The 21,117-nt window shown below is 41.1% G+C and overlaps 3 long non-coding RNA genes across 4 annotated transcripts; 2 read left to right on the top strand and 1 right to left on the bottom strand.

Annotated features, from left to right (window-relative positions):
- Positions 1–1,445: 1,445 nt before the first annotated feature.
- On the bottom strand, positions 1,446–4,789 carry LOC139795858 (uncharacterized). Its single transcript, XR_011725728.1, has 2 exons — positions 2,195–4,789; positions 1,446–1,526 (listed from the first exon to the last, which is right to left on the bottom strand). It is a non-coding gene; the product is annotated as an uncharacterized lncRNA (long non-coding RNA).
- A 1,936-nt stretch (positions 4,790–6,725) lies between these two features.
- On the top strand, positions 6,726–10,995 carry LOC139795853 (uncharacterized). The gene is made up of 4 exons (XR_011725724.1): positions 6,726–6,907; positions 7,602–7,800; positions 9,467–9,598; positions 10,649–10,995. It is a non-coding gene; the product is annotated as an uncharacterized lncRNA (long non-coding RNA).
- Positions 10,996–13,742: 2,747 nt separating this feature from the next.
- LOC139795845 (uncharacterized) lies at positions 13,743–20,784 on the top strand. Of its 2 annotated transcripts, XR_011725722.1 has the most exons (5): positions 13,743–15,911; positions 16,621–16,667; positions 16,778–16,886; positions 19,668–19,823; positions 20,314–20,784. It is a non-coding gene; the product is annotated as an uncharacterized lncRNA (long non-coding RNA). The 2 variants fall into 2 exon arrangements; XR_011725719.1 differs by having other exon boundaries at positions 16,621–16,886.
- Positions 20,785–21,117: the final 333 nt, after the last annotated feature.

Raw genomic sequence — 21,117 nt, 5'->3', positions numbered from 1 at the left:
CAAAACAGCTGCCTATATAGCATTATTGCTAAACTTTGCCTGTGGTTGTGGTAGTTACACTTCTACACTGAAATACTCTTTGTAAGGATACTGAAAAGTGCAGAAAGTGGGTGATACTGAGCTTCTGCAGTCAGACAAAAGGTTAAAGGAGTTTTTCCTGTCCATTCCCTCTTGGTGGTATGGGCTTAAAAGTTTTGCTGACTTTTCTGGAAAATGTTTTTTAAGAGTTTATTATGGCCATTGGTTTTTGACTCGTTGTCTTATGATAGAACTGCAGTTTAGCAGGACCCCCCTACTGCCATGAAAGTGTGGGAACATCAGGAAGATCTGAACAAAGGCGGATTTAGAACAGACTGAGGATATAAAAATCTATTAAAAACCTTCTCTCTCTTTTTTCCTCTGAGTAAAAAATCAATAAAGTGGTATAAGCCAGATAGCATGAAATGTACAACTCCTAGACCTCCGATTTATGCACAAAGTGACCTTGACCTATTCTGCAATTTCCTATCATTAATTTATTATGTACCTCTCCTAACCATATCACTACAAACCACAAAGAAAAACAAAACTTAAGCACTGGATGGGTTTCATTTCTTTTAAAGAAGCAGACTTAGCATGGAGTAAAAGAATGTAAGTTATTACTTACAACAAGTGGAGTAATATTTTTTTTTACTATTCTTTGTCTGACTAAATAATGATTTACTATCTAGGAGCTAGCTGCAGAATATATTTAGGAATCATCTGACTCTGAACTTTCTGAAAATGCTATTACTATCTGAAATTTTCTGCCTTTAGCCTCACACTCTTTTCTGTGATATTTTCATGAGTATATGATCTCAATGAAAACAGGAAAAGTGAAAACAATTTGCCAAACAAATTCAGTTTTTCTAAAAAGACTAAATAGATAACATTCTCAGTTGTAGATCAGTCTATTATATAAACTGCAATCAGAGAAAAAAAATAACTTCCTCTTATATGGGCCATGTAAGACACAGAGATTAAGTGCGTAATACAGGAGATACATTGGGGAATCAGTTAAGTTTGAAGTAGACCTCAAGAACTGTTTCAATTCCAGTTACAATGAGCAGGCATTAAATGAACACATAGAAAGAAAACCTGGGAACTTCTGTTTCTCATCCTTCTAGTCAAACTTTTTCTATGATGTTTAAAACTCACCTAACACCCAGACAGTTGTCCAATCCATTCCTTCCAAGGGCTGATCTAGCTCTGTGAGGGCCTTATTTCATTAGGGTCTACATTAATTTGCCTGGTTTGGGCAGGTCAGTCCTGTCCTGTGACTTGACAAGTCTGTTGTAGGCCAGATTTAGTAAGCTCTGTACCCATTTTTCCCTGAAGGGTTCTGTAGGTGACTGAAATAATCAGAAGGTATCATCTTTTGCACACATTATTTGAGCACAGGACAAAAAAACAAACGGATACAAGGATTTAAATCTATTCTTATTCATAGCCAAGTTCCCTCACCACTGTGAAAAGTCCTTCAGTGGTTTTCCTTTCCAGTTGCATACCTGTCAGAACAAAAAAAACCAAACAAACAGTACTTATCTAGTACAAGCTCATCATCCACAGAAGAGGCAGATGCCAAACAATAGGCTGGGCCACCCTCTCCAACTCCCCGAGTAGCCTGCAGAGGTGGCACTAGGAACCTGCCGAAGCAAGGGACACTGACACTCTCTGCTGGTTTCCACCTCTCCCTTTTGACAGAGCAGAGAATCTGTGGAGCTCCGTTCAGGCAGATGAGGTGCTTCCTGGCCCTCTCCTCCAACATCCACCCTCTCCCAGGGACACCTACCTGAGATGAGGCAATGCCTGAATGAGGTTGCCTGGATTATCACCCTGTTCAGGTTATTCTCCTAAATATACTGTTATAACCTTGCAACAGCTTCAGTTCAATTTGAGTATCAAAAACTCTTGACACCATTGTGCCCAAGGGTGACAGAAGATGGTGTTTATAAAAACCAAGTGTCTGTTTTCAAGCATAAACTCTAACAGTAACAGCTTGGGTGTTTTTCTTCCACAGTGTTTCAAGTTTTTCACCAAGCTGAATGGTCAAGGTAGTACAAAAAACAAGTTAAAGGTATTCTTATATTAAGAGCAATTACTTCCCAGAACAGGTTTGCAAAAGTAATTCAAAATTACTAGTGAATTCAAAATTAACAAGTTGTCTGTTACTGACCTTCTGCACTTTGCAGATGAGAGGCTGACAGGGAAAGTATCCCCTGTACAGATACTGTGGTGCCTCCGAGGCGTGGTAGCAGAGTGCTGTCAACTTCAGCCAGCTCTGAAGCTGCATGAATATCCATCACTTCTTAAAATCCTCAAATGTGCTTAGAGGTTTGCCCTCGATTTCAACAGCAGCAGGATCACGCCCTCTGAGGGTGCTTGAGAGGGTACAAAGTGAGAGCACTCACAGAGGGAGCCTGTCATTCCTATTCACTGCCCGATGCACTAAACCCCAGGGAAGTTGTTTCTGGGTCAGTGTCTTTCTTGTGCAGTTGTTCCAAAGTCCCGGTCAGGAGTATGGAGGGGACAGACTCAAGCCTTCCAAATGTTTGCAGATTCCCCTCCTTTCGCATGCTGGCTAAAATCTGTAAGGGTTTTACCCCTTGACCCAGCCGTCTGCTGCAGTATTGATGGGCACTCCCCTGGCATTTGGTGATCTATAAATCACTCCCACCTTTCACTCCTTCTGTTCAAATTCAAACAGCACATGAAAAAGACAGTGTCTCTTTCTGCCCGACCCAAATGAAGCTTTGCAGGAAGAGCAGCATCAGGCCCACACTGCTTACAGTTTCACACCAGGAGAATGAAGGTCAAAAAACTAGTTTTCTTCAAAGCTAACCACATGCAAATGATGGGCTGCTTTGGCTGTCTGGAAACAACAGGTATAAATAACCTCCCATGCCCTAGAAAGCAAGAGCCTGGAAAGGCTCGTTGGGTTGTTTTCTTCACATCAGCCTATGAGCTCTGGGTGGTTTAATGCTCTGTTGATGCCACAGGAGCCGATAGAAGCAGGGACAGATTACACCAAGAAGGAGGTAAACAAGTTGTTTACAACTCAGCAGGGCTGCAGCGTATCCTCCTTACACCGGCTGAAAGGCAATGAGAGCATTGGACACCGGGTTGCTGATGGGAAAGGATCCCTGGAGCTGCCAAGCTCTGGCTCCAGAAATGTCTGTGGGGCTTCAATAACAGGAAATCACGTGTGCTGTCATTATCAGCTGCTGAGCGAGACAGATGCACCCAGATCAATATCAGTGTCCGATATCAAAGCGCTATTGTGACAGTACCCAGCTTTCTGAGCTAGGGAGAACAATAAAAAACTATTTTAAATGATTAGGGCTGGCAAAAATACCCCGACTTTCTCTCTTTTGTGTTTTGTTTTTGTTTTTCTTTCCTGAGGCAGCGGATTCATCACCGCTGAAGGAACCGAAAGTCCTCTGCCCAAAGTAACTCTGATCATTACTGAACCAATTAAATTCCGCTTAAGGTTGCAGAGGGAAAGGGCTGCAAATCAGCAATCTTCCCGATCTCCTGTAATAGTAAAGAGTATCTGTGCACTCAGCTTGGGAATCAGCATGTCCTTCAGCACTGCTGAAACTGGAGCAAGCTTCCTTTATTATGCCATGTTTTATGCTGTCTAAAAAACAATTTAGGAACAAAGCAAAACATCTCCAGGGGTCTTAATCCAAGCAGCACTTGGAGAGCATACAGGTTCTGCATGTAAACAAGTGTCCTCCCTGCCTGATGTTTGAGCTGTGGGGGTCTCGATCCCACTGTTATTTATACAACATTGATGATATCTGCAATGGGCTGTTTCTTGTCATTTGTGTTGCCAAATAAAAACATGTTTGTAAACAAGCAAACCCTTTTAGCTTTCTGCAAATGATACACTAAGAGATGAACTCTCTTGTACCTGGAAGCATCTCCCTCATGATATTTCAGTCCCTACCTGATTTTTTGTTTGGTTTTTCTGTTTTGTTTTGTTTTAAACAGCTGGTAGGTTAGGGTATTTTTGCAGGATCTTTTCCTCTTGTGCCTTTAAAACCAATTGCAAGCTGTTGCAGTTTTTCAAGCTCAGGATGTTAAAAGGAAATCCACAGGTAAAGAAAGGACATTTCATAGTTCAAACAATGGTACTTTTGTTATTCAAGGAGAGTCCCTGCTGAAGGATTCCTGGGATGCTTCGGCCCCTCTGATTTCAGATAGGGAAGAACCTGTAACACATGAGAAACGCACTGAGGTGAATCACAAACTTCTTTCCATTGCTTCAGCTGGGTGCCTGCTGTGCTATTGGTACTTCAGAAAAAAGCCAACAACTAAAACAGGTATTTGCCTTCTGCCAGTTCTTCTGGTGGCTCCTCTGTTTGCATTACACACCCTAGCTCATAATCGCATTGCTGGGTGTTTGCGTGTGTATTTAAACTGCTCACATAATCTTCACATATCCTGCTAAAAGCGGCGTAAAAGGATGAGATGGTGCAGTCTGCACGCGAGCTCATGTATGCATTTCTCTTAAGTGTAAGTCAGGTGCTTGAGGGGAGATAAGCAGATTTACAACAGGAAAAGGTCCAGCCTTTATTTCATTCTGGGCTGGCGAGGAAGGTTTGCGGGTTTCATTCCCTTCGGCTTTGTACCAGCAATCAGTGCATGAAAAACTCTCTTCTTTTGAGAGCTGGGATTAGACTTGGGGCAGTGGCAGGGCCTGAAACACGGGCTCACAGCTGAACCCTTCCTCCACTACTTTTTTAAGATTCCACCTTAAGCGATCACTCTGATTCACCTACCTTTAAAGCCTAGTTTTCCAGCACCACTTCAGCCAGGAGCTGGATGGGAGGGAAGGCTGATATTTCCTCGCTGGCTGAGAAGCCTGCTGCGAGGAAAGAGTTAAAAAGGACTCTTTTCCAAGGCTGGCAGCAATTGTGCCGTGCCTGTCCCCGAGCCTCCGGCCCGGCCCCGAGGGCTGCCGCAGCAAGCCTGGGGAGCTCCGAGCTTGTCTCCCGTGATAAGACAGACGAGTTCTTAATGCGATTCCTCAGATCCCCAGAGGGATATCCAGAAATGCTGCGGAATAAACAAACAGGGGAAATAATGAATGGGAGCAAAAGCGGCAAGGCAACAAACCAGGGCAGCAGCATAGTAAACAAGATCACACGAGGCTCCTAGAGCTGCCCCGCAAGCCGGGCCAGACTCCCGGCCTTACCCAAATTCCTTCCTTACAACTTGTTCCCAGCCCGGGAAGTTGCGAGGTGCTCCCTCACGTGCTCTGAAAGCATCAAGTCTATTTTTAACAGCTGTCTGAGAGCCCTGGTTTCCTCTGGCAGATCCACTGCTAATACTATTACCCCCGCAGAGGAGAAAAGGAATGAAGCTGCTAAAATAACTCTGCATCACTGAAATAGATGGGAGAGGCGTTTTAGGTCATGCGATCTGTGCCCCGGCCAGCAGAGGTTGTTCCCTGCAGAATAAATCCAGCACTCAGGACATCAGCTTTATACTGATGTATTAAGACTCCTTGTTTGTCGTGGATGGCTCATTTTCAGCCAAAGTTTTGATGCTGGGTTTTGTTTTTTGTTTTTTTTTTTTTTTTTTTTTGGTCATGAAAAACTTTGACCAAAGTCATAGTGTAAACTCTCAAGAGCTTCAGTACTGTTTACCCCAGGCAAAACTTAGCCCTTTCTCCCTTTTTATCTTTTTCTTTTTTCATGACATAGAATCTTTCTGCAATATAGACACATTCTACAAGGTCACTTGCATGAAATTTAATAAAGTAATCACTGTTTCCTGGAAGATTATGTTTGAATTTCTCTCTGTTCTTTTTATTTAAACTGGTCTGGTTCGTTTTGGCAGGGATCAGCTGTGAAAGTTGTACCAGTTGTGACTGCACTCTCATAATATTGGGTTTCAGCCTCTTAGCAAGTGTTCCACTCAGTGAAGCAGATATACCAGGGCTTCACTGACCTTCTTTAAATATTGTAATAACTGATGGTCACCAAGTGACCCTGTCATTTCCTGGGTGCTTATGTATATCCAGGGTGACCTTCAGTGTATATCCTACACGTCTCACCATTTATTCTATTAATCCTCCATATGTAAGGTTGATGACCAGAGGGAACTGGCCAACCTGACCAAGAGGGAACCCCCTTCCTGGTGATGCATAGCTGCAATCCCTTCAGGAAGAGGGGGGAATAGGGGTGGCTCCTGTGAGAATCTGCTGGAAGTTCCCCTTGTTCCAATCCCAGCCTCGCCTTGGCCCGAGGTTGAGCAGATATAGGAATCTGGATGTGCCTCTACCAGTAACATACTCAAGAAAGAGAAAATGAAACTGTAAAAATATATAAAAAAAGGGTCATGCAGAACAGAGTGAAGTGAGACAGTAATGCCAGAGTAAAGGCACCAAGGTCAGTGAACAAGGAGGGGAAAAGGTGCCTGAGCAGAGATTTCCCCACAGCTCCTGGTGAGATGGCAGCTGTGCCCCTGCAGCCCACGGAGGAGCACGGTGGAGCAGTCCCTGAAGGACCGTGTTGGGGTAAATGTGGATTTTAGCCCCTGAAGTATCACAGGCAGGCAGACATGAAGTGGCAATGGGCAGACGTGGATCTGCAGACATGGAGGAGCCCGTGTCAGAGGAGGTGACTGCTCCCGCAGCAGCCGTGACTCTGTGTGCAGCCCGGGCTGGAGCAGCTCCTGAGGGACTGCACCTGTGGGAGGGACTCGTGTCGGAGGAGTTCCTGAAGGACTCTGTCCCGTGAGAGGGACCCCGCGTTGGAGCAGGAGAAGAATGTGAGGAGTCCTCCCCCTGAGGAGGAAAGCGGCAGAAACAGCGTGTGGGGAACTGACCCTAAACCCCCACTCCTCATTCCTCTGTTCCTTAGAGGGGGAGAAAGGAGTGAGTAATGCTTCTAGTGGTGAGGCTACCAGATCTGGACATGTTTTCTTTTTCTCCTTGTAGATTAAACTGTTTTTTTTCTTCTCAAGTTGAACCTGTTTGGTTTTTGCCTGTTACTGTAATTGGGAAGTGAAAGCCTCCCTGTCCTTGTCTCTATTAATGAGCCTTCGGGTGGGTTTTCGTCTCCCTGTCCAACAGTGGGGGTGGGTGGTTAGCAAGCAGAGGCCCGGTTGGTACCAGCTGGGACTGAACCATGACACCCTGCATCTCAGTTGAGACAATTTTAATTGTTGCAGTTACATCTTCATTACCAGATCTTAAAGCATTTCCATATTTCTGAGCCAGGTTATACGTTCTGGCCATATCCTAACTCTGCACCAAAGCCCCATCTCCACACCAGACGTCTCCTGTGTGCCCACGGAAATGAAACCTTGTGGGTGAGGGCTGGTTGAGGATGCTGGTGGGTTCCTGATGGCACATATCCCCCCCCCCCCAGAGACACAGGAGTGCTAAATCTGGATGTGAGCCTTTCCTTCTGTCCCTTCTGATTCAGTGGAAAGGCAAACAGATTAGCTTAAATAATTGGCTTTTTAGAGCAGCTAGACTTCAAAATGAAACACAAATAGTGCTCACAGATTCAGGAGCAGGTAGGAGGCTTCTTATCAGCTGTCAGCTTTTGGTTTCTCTCTCCCAGCTGAGGCCGTGCCTGTGTCCTAAATTTGGTACAATACCATTGGGCCAGACATGTGACCCAAATGTGCAAAAGCCATCAACAGAAAATTCTACAGATCTTTTTCATGCAAGAGTTTAAAACCTGTATCAGAAGTGGAAAGAGTTTTGAGAAGAAAGGAGGAGTAGATTACAAATCGCACACCTCTGCCATTTGAGATAAGGTGAATATCCTTTGTTCTTTACTCTTCTACCTTTCTAGTACCTCTGAAAGGCAGTAGGACATTTCTAATTTATTCTAGGAGAGCATAAACATAACTATATAGTATGCCGGAGTGTTTACCTGTGTGGTAAATATTGAAGTTCTGAGGCAAAATACATTTAAAAAGTATAAGCAGGTCTGCAAATGAGATAAGCATATTGGGGGTATTTCGCTGTGGAGGTGGATTGTTGTGAGGGCATAGGAGTTCGGGAGGACCAAATAACCGGAGGACAGAATTGTTCTTTATTATCCCCCCTCCACTCTCCCGAGGGAAAATAAAAGGGGAATAAAGTTGAGAAACATAAAAGTTGGAAATTAAAACTGGAACAGGTTTACTAGAAAAGGGGAAGGGTCGTGTAATAAAAATACAAATATATACATAAGCCTATCTCGATGGAGGCAGGGGTAGGTGCCTGAGGGTTTTTTGCGGCAGGGGCGACTCAGGAGAGGGCTGCAGGGCTCTTCCTGGGGCCCGATGGATGTGGATTCTGAAGAGCAGGTGGCGAGCAGATGGCGAAGGAGCGCAGGGGAACAGCAGCTAAGCAAGGAGCGGGTGAAAGAGAGTGGGGATGCCGGGCTGCCCGGTAATGGGAGGGAGTATCTCAAGGGTTGGACTTGATCATCTCTGAGGTCCCTTCCAACCCAGCCAATTCTATGATTCTATGAATAACATCCTGTGTTCTACTCCTCTCAGATCCCTCAGAGTGTTAAGAGCCTCCTTCTGTAATTCTTCATACTCCAGTTTTCGTTCCTTCATGCAAAATATGACAAATACTGATTAAGAATCTTTATAATTAGGTAAAAAAACAATAGCCAAGAGACTAAATAGAAGTGATAATTCATAGTGTAATCTGTATGGAGTACCTAGAGAAGCTGGGAGGGAAGCAGCAACATCTCAAATGAGGAAAAAGAATAGGGAGAAGATAGCATTGGGGGTCCAGAAGTCAAGGAGAAGGCTTCAATGAAACACTCAGTGAAAGCAGTATGGTGTCTGAGTATGATTGCTTGAGACACAGAGATCTTCAGGATCATCAAGGACACTGGCAAGAACAACTGGAAAGCAGATAAAAGACAGAAGCCACAGTGGCCTGAATCCTGTTAGGAGGTGAAAAGCTGAAGACTGAGAGAGAACTGTGAACAGAGGGTGAAGTTAGGCCACCAGAGCACGCAGAGCAAGAAGAGAGCTAGGACAAGCACTGGAGAGGAGGAAAGCGGTGAGAGCAGGTGTATACTGGAATTCTCAGTTAAAAATTACCCATTTCCAGCCAGAGGGAATGAGAGCTAAGAATAAGGTGTCTGAAGAGGGAAAAGAGAGGCTGCTACAAGGCAATGGGGGTTAACTAGTCTTGTTTTAGATGGAAAGATGAAATGGTATTGATAGGGCAGACAAATGCAGGCATTTCTGATGGAGTCATCTGGTGCTGAACTTTTCTCAGATGCTTTAAGTGGCTCAGTATCTGACAGAGGAGGAAACTGAATGTTGCTGGTACTTATTATAGAGCTTATTTTAGATTTCACTTTGACTTTAAAAAGGAAAGAATTAAATGGAGAAATGTATTTATGTCTTTTACAGCTATTTTTTTTCTCTTGAAAGTGTGATTCTAGCCCTTTATTTCTGTTTGTAACAGGGCTCCAGTACCTCACAGGGTCCTTTCAAGTAGCTGCTGTGTAATGGCTCTTTACAAGCATCTGCTCAAACTGTATCCAATTAAAAAAATAAATCTGGGAACAAACAGCTCCAAGTTTCAGATGGCTGACAGGTATAAATTCTACTTTTGTAAAAGAGTTATTCCTGTTCTCAGTTTTGTTTATGGCTACCAGGCCAAGGAAACTCTATCATGGAACTTTTAAGTCATATAGCCTTTAAATTTATCTAACATTGTCATCTGCAAATAGCATTAGAATAAGATTAAGTTAATAAAGAAAATGAGATGAAACAGCTTGGAAACCTAGAACATGGTGACATAGCTCGTTATGAAATACTGCCAAGAGTTTCTGGGGCTTAAGTGTGTCACATTTCGTTGGTTTTGGTGATAAATCGTATTGATTTCTTTTGAGGTTAACAGGCTTGGGTTTTTTTCAGTAAACACAAAAGAAATACAAAATCTATAAAAAAACCTATCTCATGAAATCTGGAACAAAGCTTACAAGCTTCCTTTGCTTTTACACCTACTCAGCATAAGCACTATTAGTATTGCTGTAGAATGGTGCAAGGTGTGGAGCTCTAGTAGCAGCACTGTGGCAGAATTTTTGGTACTGAGTTAAACATTCACTTACAAACTTGCTATGGCAATTTTTTTACCCTCAAACCTCGCTGCTGGAAGTGCTGCTGCAGCAGCAGCAGTGGAGCATGCAAGTGTTAGAATTTGCACTTGTAAAATTTATAGGGTTTTGCAGGTGTACTGACTAGCACTTGTGTGCACCCACTTGCTGGAGCACATAAAGTGTGAGTTGGGGGATGGAATGCTGGTCAGGGACTGGGAAGCTGATGCCCACTCTGGGGCTGCTGCAAGGGGCCTGCCTTGAGAGGAAAGCTCTTGGCTCCATCTGTAAAGCAGACCTTATATGGACTCAAATTTGGCACTCTGAAACATAGGTATCTCTAAACACTGCAGTTTCTTAAAAGGTTAGTCAGGAAAAAAATGTTCTCACTTAGAAAATGTGGGCTTTTTAAAATAGAAGCCTGGTATAAGGTCTTCAGATAATATAACTCATAATGTCGAGTCAGACACTTTTATTTTAATTGTCAGACATAATCTCCAGCTCTGTATTTACTACCCATCTGCTCAAAGTGTTGTACGTGCTACCAGATTTACTGGGGGAGAGGAGCAGGGAAGAACAGGAGTGGGAGAGGTGTTGGAAGGAAACAGGAGACCCTCATGTGGCTGCTAGGACTGAAGGAACTCCTGTCACTGCACAGAGCTTCTTTCATCCTTCAGGTAGCAGATGCACGAGAGCATAGCTTCTTTTGAAAACCAGAAGGTAAAACTTTAAAAATTAGATACTATGTGGTTCCTAATTAATTATCCCCCATTATTTGATGTTGTCAGTAATACAGGGGAGTAAAGGAATATACACAATATAATACAATACACAATAATTGATGCATTTCTATTTTTAATGATGGATGCTATTAAGTATGATTTAAATTGATCATTGGTATTGATCAGAAACGGGTTCAGTAGCGTTTACCTGCTGGTGACTTTGTTTCCATTTCTGCTGTGCTTCCCTAATAATTCTTACCCATCATAGAATAGGTAAATCAATCACTGATTTCCCCCTTTTAAGGGGAATTTATGAGCATGGCTTCCCTTTCCAAATATATAATTATGAAAAGCTTTATTGTTGATTCGCAGAGCTGACCATGTAATTTTACTCCATTTATCAGTGCCAAACAAGCTGCATCACCCTGGTTGCCTTTAGGTATGAGAATTAAAGAATTTTTGGTTAGGTACACCTGATGTGATGAGTTACACCTTGCTGTTTCCGATAAGCTGTGTGTCAAAAGTCATGTACCATAAGAATGAAGAAGGCAGAAATGCAGTCATTATATGCTTCTCCACAGGACTGAACAGCTGAGGACACCAGCTATAACATACTGATTCTAATAGCTCTGCATGAAAAAGAGCTTCTTTAGGATCCGTTGCATCCAGGCCTCCATGTGGAATGTAGCTGTGAATTCACGGATCCAAATCCAGGATATACAAACCCTGCTGTGTGGAATGCTTTGTCACTTGAACCTCCGTGTGCTAAAGATCCAGTCTGGGGGTCAGGGGTGGGATGAGGCAGGGGGGATGGGGTGGAATATGTTATCTATTTTTTTGTTCTAAATAGACACCCAGCTACTGAGAAGCTGAGCTTAATGACTTCTTTTGTAATCAGGGAAACAATTTTGTGGCAACACATGTCCCACTTGCAACCTGCCCTTGTTGCTGATAGTGGCATGGAGGCAGAGTGGGGCACGGCTCTGCCCTGGCCCCCTTACTCCTGGCCCTCCCATCGTGTAAACACCACCGGGTCGGCATGCTGCAGGAATTTGGGGTCGGGAGCCAGCCTCAAAGGGGAGCGGGGAGGAGCAGCTGCTTTGTGTGATGGGCTGTCATCCAGAGCTTACTTAGCTTATTTGAGGCCAGGGAACCTTCTAAGGCTGTAGAAAGGCTTCCCGGGAAGCTTGAGGGATGCTGCCAGGCAGCTCCTCCTCAGCTCTGAGAGCAGACTTGGATCCCACATGTTCGCAAGCCATACGATGCTGACACATCTCGCCCTTGCCCATCGTTTGGAGAAAAGCAGACTGAAAACACATATGGCCTCTGTTCCTGCTTTGGAACACAGCACTTCTCATGCAGAAGCACCACAGAGTGCTAAAGTCATGGTAGTTTAATGGTTTTAAGTTAACCTTAAAGCCGTTGTAAAGTGCCTAAGGAATGAAGAACCGTGGTTTTTGTTACCATTTTGTTTGACTCAAGGCTCTGACACAGGCTTTCATTTACATCCTCGTGGCCAAATCAGTTACCAGGACTGAGTTTGTTTCTAGTGCCCACGTTCTGTTCAGAGCACATTAATGTACCTGCAGCTCCCAGCTGTGCTCTGTGTATATCTCTATACTGATATTCACCAACCCATAAGAACCAAAAATAACTTTCTATCTGGGTGCCCATGAGGACAAGTCAGAAAGCAAGTCCATAAATCAAGTTAATACTTTCAGCTTCTTTTGCAGATTTATCTCATTTTAAGATACCCTGTACTGCACAGAAATCCTTAAATTGATCAGGGAGAACATCATACTCCTTTGGGACAGGACCACGTGTTTTGCTGTTTCCTCACTATTGGCCTGGGTCATTTTGTGACAATTCAGTCTTAATTCTGAGTTTCTTGGAGCACTGTCACATACTGCTTGTCTCACACTGAAACTAAAGCTGTGCATCTGCAAATCTACTGAAGAGCTGGAGTTCTCTTTGTCGAGGTAAAATGCAAGGAAGCTTATGTTGCACCCACACTAACCTGGGAGAAACAAACCTGGCTAAATTGCACCCATCCTGTTGTTACCAAATATGTTTAGTGCCTGAAAACAGACCTAATTGTCAGGACTCTCTAAGCACAGTGAATAATTCTTTAAATAGCCACCGATCTTCATATCATTAGTTCTCTGTTCTTTAAACTGAAATGCCCTTTAATTATCCAGCTGTAGGAGCATGTAAGATGGTACTAGATTTTTGCCTAAGTACAGGCTATTGCCAAAAAGGAAGCCAAAATACATAATTACATTGGCATTAGCATTCTATAGCTATGTGATATCAAGCTGCACAATGGCTGGAACATTCTGTGAAGGGCAATGCTGTCTGGGTAATGTAGCAGAAACACTTATCTAATAGCACGCCCTCCTGTGCCCTCTGTCAGGGCGCCAGCACATTAGTCCTATTATCAGCCTGCAAATACTGGAGGCTTCCACATCCTGCCTGCTGCCAAAAGAAACAGTCTTCCCCCTTACAGGAGCAAATGTCTGTGCACATAAATGAAACCGAAGAGTAATTAGATTACAGTGTTGCCAACTGACACCACCACCCTCCCCCCCCCCCCCCCCACCTGCAATAGAATATTTGGGCTTGCTAATTTACATTAGGAAAAGGTCCCACTCTTTTTACAGCATGTTTGGTTTAGTTCACAGGTCAGGCGTTTTCCATAATACGTTCTAAACAGACTATTTCAGTCAAGCAAAGAAGAAATGTTGAGGTGACCTCTCCTAAAATTATCTTTAAAAGCCCTGTTTGTGTTCTGACACGCACACACACAAACGCACATTGTGCAGGTTTTAATTCCATAGGTTCAGGGTTGGTTGGTTTGTTTCTGTTTGACAATTTGAAGCACATAGGTAAAAAAAAAAAAAAAAAGAGAGAGAGAGAGAGAAACAATACTGTATACCACTCCAACCAACAAAAACCCAAACACCTGACAGAAAGGTATTTAATGTATTTAGCTCCTTCTTTAGAAGCATGTTACCTGGCAGACATATTTCAAACAATCTCATTTAGTACAAGAGAAAGGGAACCAGACTTTTATATGGAATCGAAACCAACCAACCAGAACCCCTCTGAAATGAAAGGAAATGCTTTAATTATTTTTAAGGAAACAAATGCCAGAATGTGCTTTTCAGGGATAAATCTATCCATTTATTGATGAGCATTCTCATCAAGATTTCTGGGTAAAATAATCTGCTTGTTGGAGCCCATGTAGCTGAGTTCATATTAGCTTGTATAAAAAATCTATGTATGATTAAGCCCATCATGTCAAAAATAAATCAGTCAGTGATCAAAGAATAGCTTAGGGAAGTGAGGATTGTGTATGGTTTATATTTTGCATTTGTAGAATTCCAAAGTATTTTCCTAAAACCTGAAATAATAATGATCCCTTCATTGTTTTGGTTCAACTTTTATATGACTCACTATAATTTGAAGAATTTATAGGTGAGAAGAAAATGAAACAAAATCCTATTTTATTCTTTTGGACTAAGCACTGCCATTTGTGTAAGATGCGTCTGTCCTACAAACTATTCCTGGAACTGCTATCTGGAACTGCTCATGGAAAAAATGGATTCTGCAATGAGTAAAAGGTGTCAGGTATCAGTCTGTAAATTCCACTGACTTGTCAGAGTTCTTAAGGAGCACTTCACTTGGGGCAAGAAAGCTTATTGGGATACTTGATGGGTTAAAAAGAACCAGGGATCCAGTGACTATATTATTTACAATTATAGTATTTTTCTGCAATTTTATGAAAAATGCATTAAAAAATATTACAACATTGCAACTTTTTACACAGAGTTATGCTGTGACTTAAAAAAAGTTCTTTTATGTGGTTCTAAGTGTGTCATTATTGACAGTTTAGGTTAACACTATATCTTTGCATACGTGCAGCTTCAAACCTGCTCTTAAAATATCTAGGAGACATATTTCTGTCTTTTTGCCTTAATCTACCTGTATAGCATGAACAGGCTCTGGGTATTGGAGAACACCCTCTCCTTCCTTTAAAGTAAACTTAATTTTTTCAGTCACAGGGAAGACTACTAAAGTGTCAGAAACAAGTTAGTGATAGCAATCAGACCTTGCCATAAACCAGTGGTCTGGAAAAAAAAAGAAAAATGCAGTCACTTACAGGCTAAGGGCAAACTCTTCCTTACCTGAGCAGCAGTGACTTAAGAGAAGGAAAAAAGAGCCAGCACATTTATTTACATTTAGAATATCTATCATTGCTTCTCTTTACATAGAAGTAATGCATCAGCCCTTAATCAGCACTCACTGTTAATTGGTTTCTCAGAAGACCATGCAAGCACCTCGTTTTCTTATTCCTGATACTTTCTCATTTTACTGCCCAGTACAACAACCCTTGCTTGTTGGTTCTAGAAGACGACTTCTCAGGAGAAAACTGTGGTAACTTTGGCTTTGGTAGGATAGCAGGCTAAAAATACACTTTATTTATTTTCCCTTGGCAGAATAAAGTGGCAGGGAGAAAGCTGAGGTCTTGTCAAAGATCCTAGATACAATAAAAAATTGGTGGAGGTGTCACTGACAGGGGAAGTTTTTGATTTGAGTTTAATTTATTGTTCTGCTATAGACATGCAGAACATCCTCGGACAAGTCATTTAACATCGGTTTCCTTTATGAAACACAAGCATAAGAACAATTTTATGGCACGACAAAACTCAGCTTTGGTGACAGGGGGGACACGTGGAAATACATAGAGGGAACGTAAGATAAGCAGATTTATATTACAGAGGAGAGAATAAAGAGAGTGATTTTTTTATCTTCTCAAGAAAAACTGGGTTAATACTTAGGAAAAATCTATCTGCAAACAGATATGTGCAATCCTGTTATGTGCAGACTAATATTTCTTCTTTGCCTATGGATATTCATGCAATCAATTTTAATTCACCTGCAGAAGTGCTTTTATTGGAACAGAGATGGGAATTCCTGCATGAAGGGAGTATTTCTGAGTGAACAACAGAAAGCTGCACTCAGAGTGTACTTAGCCAGACACTGTGCACTGCTTGGCTGCCCGAGTTTGGGATGTGGATATTCCCAGGTGAGAAAAAAGAGCAAGTGCGAACACCAGTGGCTTTCCAAGACCCTCAGACACATCACCCAGGGTGAGCAGGAGTGGCAAAGCGAGGGGACACTGACACAGTGACAGGTTTGAGGTATTTCAGCCTCAAAAGGCAGCGCAGTCTGCCTGTGGTGTGGGACAAAACCTAGGGAGAGGGGTCAGGCTCCGAGCACAGCTGAAGGGGACACCGTGTGCCAAGGTCTTAACTGATCTTTACGCTTCCGCGTCTCTCTGCCTGCAGGGTGAAATTGTGCCTAGCCCTGCATTATTAAAAGGCACAAGGTTCTGCATTCATCTTGTGTAATTATGGGATTATCAAGGATGCCTAAATTAGGAATGTAGCCACTTCACACTCCCTCTTTGGGCCCCTCTGACTCTGAGGTACAGGCACTGCCAGTAGGCAATCTGAGCACATAGCTTTCCATGCTGTACATTGCATGGGGCTTTTTACGGACAGGCTCTTTTCATCTTGCCCTTATACAGTCCACACCAAAAATGTCAGTTTTCATACTCTCTCTTTTTGGCTGGTTTAAGAATTATTTCTATGCTTTCTTCCATACTCCCCAGATCATAGTTTTCTCTACGCTAACCAAAACACCGCGTTTTCATTCTTGCAAATCCTACTTATCCAGGTGTAAAATTCTGAAATAACCTTGTGTTCTGCATATTCTTTTTAATTTACCTAAAGAAACAACCCGTGGTGTTGTGTCCTGTATCTTATTGATGTTTCCAATGGTACGTTGTTTTATTGAGCTTCACAGCTACATTGGCTTTGGAGACTCATTCATAAGCTCATTGAGGCAGGAATTACAGCATTTATGTGCGTCACATCTTTGTTAAAATAGCTAATGATGTGACAAACCACACCGCAAGACACAGAGATGCTTCAACTGAATGGTTAAAGTGAGGAAAAACTCTCCGAGACCTGCATTTGCACAATAACGTCCAGCTCAGGTAAGTCCAGGGATCTGAATTTATCTGAGCTTATTTGTTAAGCACTTACTACAAATCCATAAAAATCATGATCATTGCTTGCCTATAAGCAGTGAAAAGAGGCATACTTGGTGGCTGCTCAAAATGAGTAGTCTGACCAGCTGTGAAGTGTCTAGATGTGAAATCAAAGGTTGTAATTGCAACCGTGTATGAAGTCTTGAGATTTCTATTTAGAAGCTAAAGTGAAGCAAATTCAAATGAGAGAGTATGCAGGTTGTAACAGTGTGGACAATCAATCACAAGCACAAATTGCCTCTGGGTGCAGTTGCTGCTTCATAGCTGCTGGTTCTCAAATTGGCTACACATCTCTCTTTTGAGCAATATATCCTATAGTTCAGTCACAAGTTATGATTAAGATAATTATGGATTATCTGATCTGTTTTATGTGTACGGTCAGACTAAAATACAGTAATGGATTTTTGCAGTCTGAAAATCCATTGTCAGGCCTTTTTTTCCATTTTGTGCAAAAGTTGTTTTTTTCAAGCAGGTGAAGCTGTCAGAGTAAGTGAAGGGGAGACTAAAAAAATCTCTTTCTCACTGTTGAGCTATAGGTCTGCATAAAGATATATCCTCTGTGTACTTCATGAATAAAAAGATATTTCAGACAAATAGGTATAACGGTCAAATACTTAAAAGACACTGAATAAAGAGCTTGCAAAGGTTTTTTTGATGTCTTCTTAGATACTACTGGCTGCTGATTTATGAGTAAAAGTAGTTCTCATTGTTTCACTTCACTGTGCTGACTTCTAAATGCACAGTACTCCTTTCCTACTCTTTCTTCAGATTAGCTATCTTTGAGGTCATAATTCGATAATACCAAGATTGATAATGAAAATAGAGATTGATATTACTGCATACAAAAAGGACAGGGAAGAGAATGAAAAGAAATCTATGTCTGATGTAGCCATCATTATGTTCCATTGTCTAATATTATTTTTAATAAATTCGTGGTGCTTAAACTACCAGGTCCTTACATTTGGCAAAAAGCAATAACAGCAGTAACTGGTTTTTATTCAAGGACTTGAAATCCATCAGCAAAACAATGAAAAGAGAAAAAGTGCAACGAGAGAGAGATGCATTTCAGTGCTTTCAGCCTAAGAACAGGAAGATTTTCCCTGTAAAGCATCAGCATTTTTTTCAGATAACTGGCATTATAATGTGTACCAAGCACAGTTTCTCACACATTTTAACCATCTTTAAATTCCTACACTGCCCTCTCTAAATCTAGAATGTGAAAGACGGTTCTCAATGTACACAGTCAGATACCTTACTCTAGCTTATACTTTTTGACTGAAAAGACTATGCTGACTTCTTATCTGGAGATCATATTACACCTTTCAGATAGTTTCTAGTCTAAAATACTTCACACAGGAAAATATACAGACTTTTGAAATCTCAATGATTTCCAAATTATACCAATATTAAATGATCTAGTGTGCTCTGGAATAATTAAGGCTAGTCAATGGTGCTCAAAATGACAGTGAACAGTGCAGGAACCAGAGTTTTAGTCAATATCATTAAAGGTAGCTAAAGTTGATAGAACAACATGGCATTTTAAAATTTAAAAGTAGTTACTTCTATATTCAGTTAAGTAATTCTGTTCTCACTACTATCTAACCTAAAATTATAAACTCTGGGTGAATAAATAATATTTGGAATATCTATCTTGTATATTATTACAGAAAAAGCTGAGAGGTGTATATGGTTGATCAAATTTTATGTTAGTTCATACAGATGAACATTTGTTTTCCTTTATTCATTTATCCCTTCAAAATCTGTTGGAAGCAAGGAAACTTGCTTGCTGTACCCAAGCAAGGAAAATATTCTCTGCTTAAAGCAGAGAAATATTGCAGAAATACCAAACTATTGCAACAAGAATGCTCTGTGCATGTAGCAATCAGACCTTTCTAACATAACATTTTTCATTTTAACTAGTTTTCCTTTTGCCTTGCAAAACATTTCAGGCCTTTTAACGCAATAACTTCTTTTTGGTTTTGTGTTGTTTTTTTTTTTTAAAGAAGACAGAAAAAGGTGTTGTCTTCCTTCACATTTTAAAAATTAGGAGTGATTTTCAGAATAAAATAACAGTGTTTGCAGCTAGAATGATGGGAGACTCTTCTAGAGAAGTGGATTACTGTTGTTGGGAGTTCTCCATAGCTGTAAACTGTAGGTCTGGTGACAAATGGCTGCAGAACTATGACCTGATGTCTTGTTTTTCTTTTCCTTGTTCAGGTAAATAGTTCTTATTAGTCACACTGAAAATAGTGGCTTAAACCCTGAAGCTTTTACTCTGGGCTTAATCAGTTGTCAGTCAGACAAGCCTCCTGGGAACTTGATGGGAGTTTGCCTGGGAAATGACAGAGTAGGAATTTATTAAAGGTCTTAAAATTGAAATGTATTCATAAGATTTGCAGAATCAGGCCTCTAATTTAGCATGAAAGCAAAACGCTGATGGAAAGTTGGTCATTCAAAAAGGTGTAGAAAGGCTGAGGTAGGGCAGGCCCATTTCCAGGCAGTGCCTGCCATGTCTCTGGATATTGTGGGAGTGGGGTAATGAGAAGTGACTGATGTAGCTTGACAGAACACTTTAAAATGACACGTTGAGCTAGATTCAGTGAAAGGGTAATGGACAGATGGTTTTCATTTCCAGAAATCTAATGGCTATTCAACATTCTTTGCCATTAGTGATCCTGTTTAAAACTTTATTGAATAGTGATAATTTTTCTTTCCCTGTTTTAACAGAATGATGCCTCTGCTATAGCTACAGACAGCAAAGTGTGCCTATTGAAAACCTCTGCTTCTCAGCAGAAAGAATGACTGCTTGCACGCTAAATATTCATACTTATTTTTGACAAAGAAGTTGCATGAGAGGAGAATTGGTCTTTTTTTACTTTCTAGGTATAAAAAGCAGGGAAAATGAGTCTTGAAACCCATATCTGACAATATGTTTACTTAGCTCTCTACAGTAGTTGAATTTGAATAATTCTTTCAATTGCTACTTTAATGTTATTTTTTAAAGTGAGAAGTAAAAAACCATATTTTATCTGCTTCTGAGGCCTATTATAAAAATTTAACATATGAAAAGCAACTGTTTTCAAAGAGACCTTTGGAAATCAGATAAAATATTATAAAATGCTTCCTATGTCTTCCAAATTGGCACTCGTCTCCACAAATCTTGTCACTCTTTTTAAACAAAGATTTATATCCAAATTTATCTAATTTTCTGTCTCAAATTTCAATTTTACAACAAAAAACAGGCTACTGGGTAGCAGGAAGATAAATGTCTTATACATTTGTGCTGTTTATTTCAGCTACTAAACAATTACATAAATGCATACTCCCAAAGTGCTCCTCATTTACATTTTTGGTCCTTAAACTTCACCTGCAGATTTCTGCCACCCTTAGAAAGTGCCAGAATATCAACTCCAGTGCACACAGAACTATCAGATTCAGAAGAATACAGCTAAGGAAATACGTGTCTTTCATGAAGACATGAAGACCCACTGCTTCTTTCATGGATCAGATTCAGAATTACTTGACTTGAACGATGAAATTACAGTTTTACTGATTAACCTGAAGTCCTTTTTGAAAACATGAGAAGACATTTTGTAATAATTGAGTAAAAATCTGGATATGATTTAAAAAAATATAATTTGTTGATTTATGCTTTATTCATTACTCTGCAGGTAAATTCATGATTGCATGAATGGTAACACTTAACTATTTTTTTCCTTACAAAGCCAGTGGTGCTTTATTTGCTATAGATAGATAAGGTTGCTCCAAGCATGTAAGTTGATAGTATGGGATCTACATGTTCTTACAAACAGAGACAAGAATAAAAGTTCAAATTTGTGGCCTATTGACTCTGGCAGTAGCCTTTTAAAACCTTATTGTTTACTGATGGGTTTGCGTTATCAGGCACATTCCATTTTCATTACTTATAAATGGTACAAGGCTTATTTCATGATTTATTTATTAAGATCCCATGTTGTTTTTCAAATTAGTGAGTATCCAGGTAACTTCTGGGGAGTCATGCAAAAGGACAAATTATCAGCTCCACTTAGCTCCTGTATTTTCACTAAAATACATCAAAGCCCCTTTTGAGTATAGGGTTTCTGGCTGGCTGCTGGTGCACTGAAACTTGCTTCTTTCCCTCTATATTGTATTGTATTGTGTCTCCCTCTGGTATCTG

This window comes from Heliangelus exortis, chromosome 1 (genome assembly GCF_036169615.1).
Source record: "Heliangelus exortis chromosome 1, bHelExo1.hap1, whole genome shotgun sequence".
Classification (NCBI taxonomy): domain Eukaryota; kingdom Metazoa; phylum Chordata; class Aves; order Apodiformes; family Trochilidae; genus Heliangelus; species Heliangelus exortis.
Note: the sequence above shows the minus strand (reverse complement) of the source record. Positions and strands in the feature narration are given on the sequence as shown.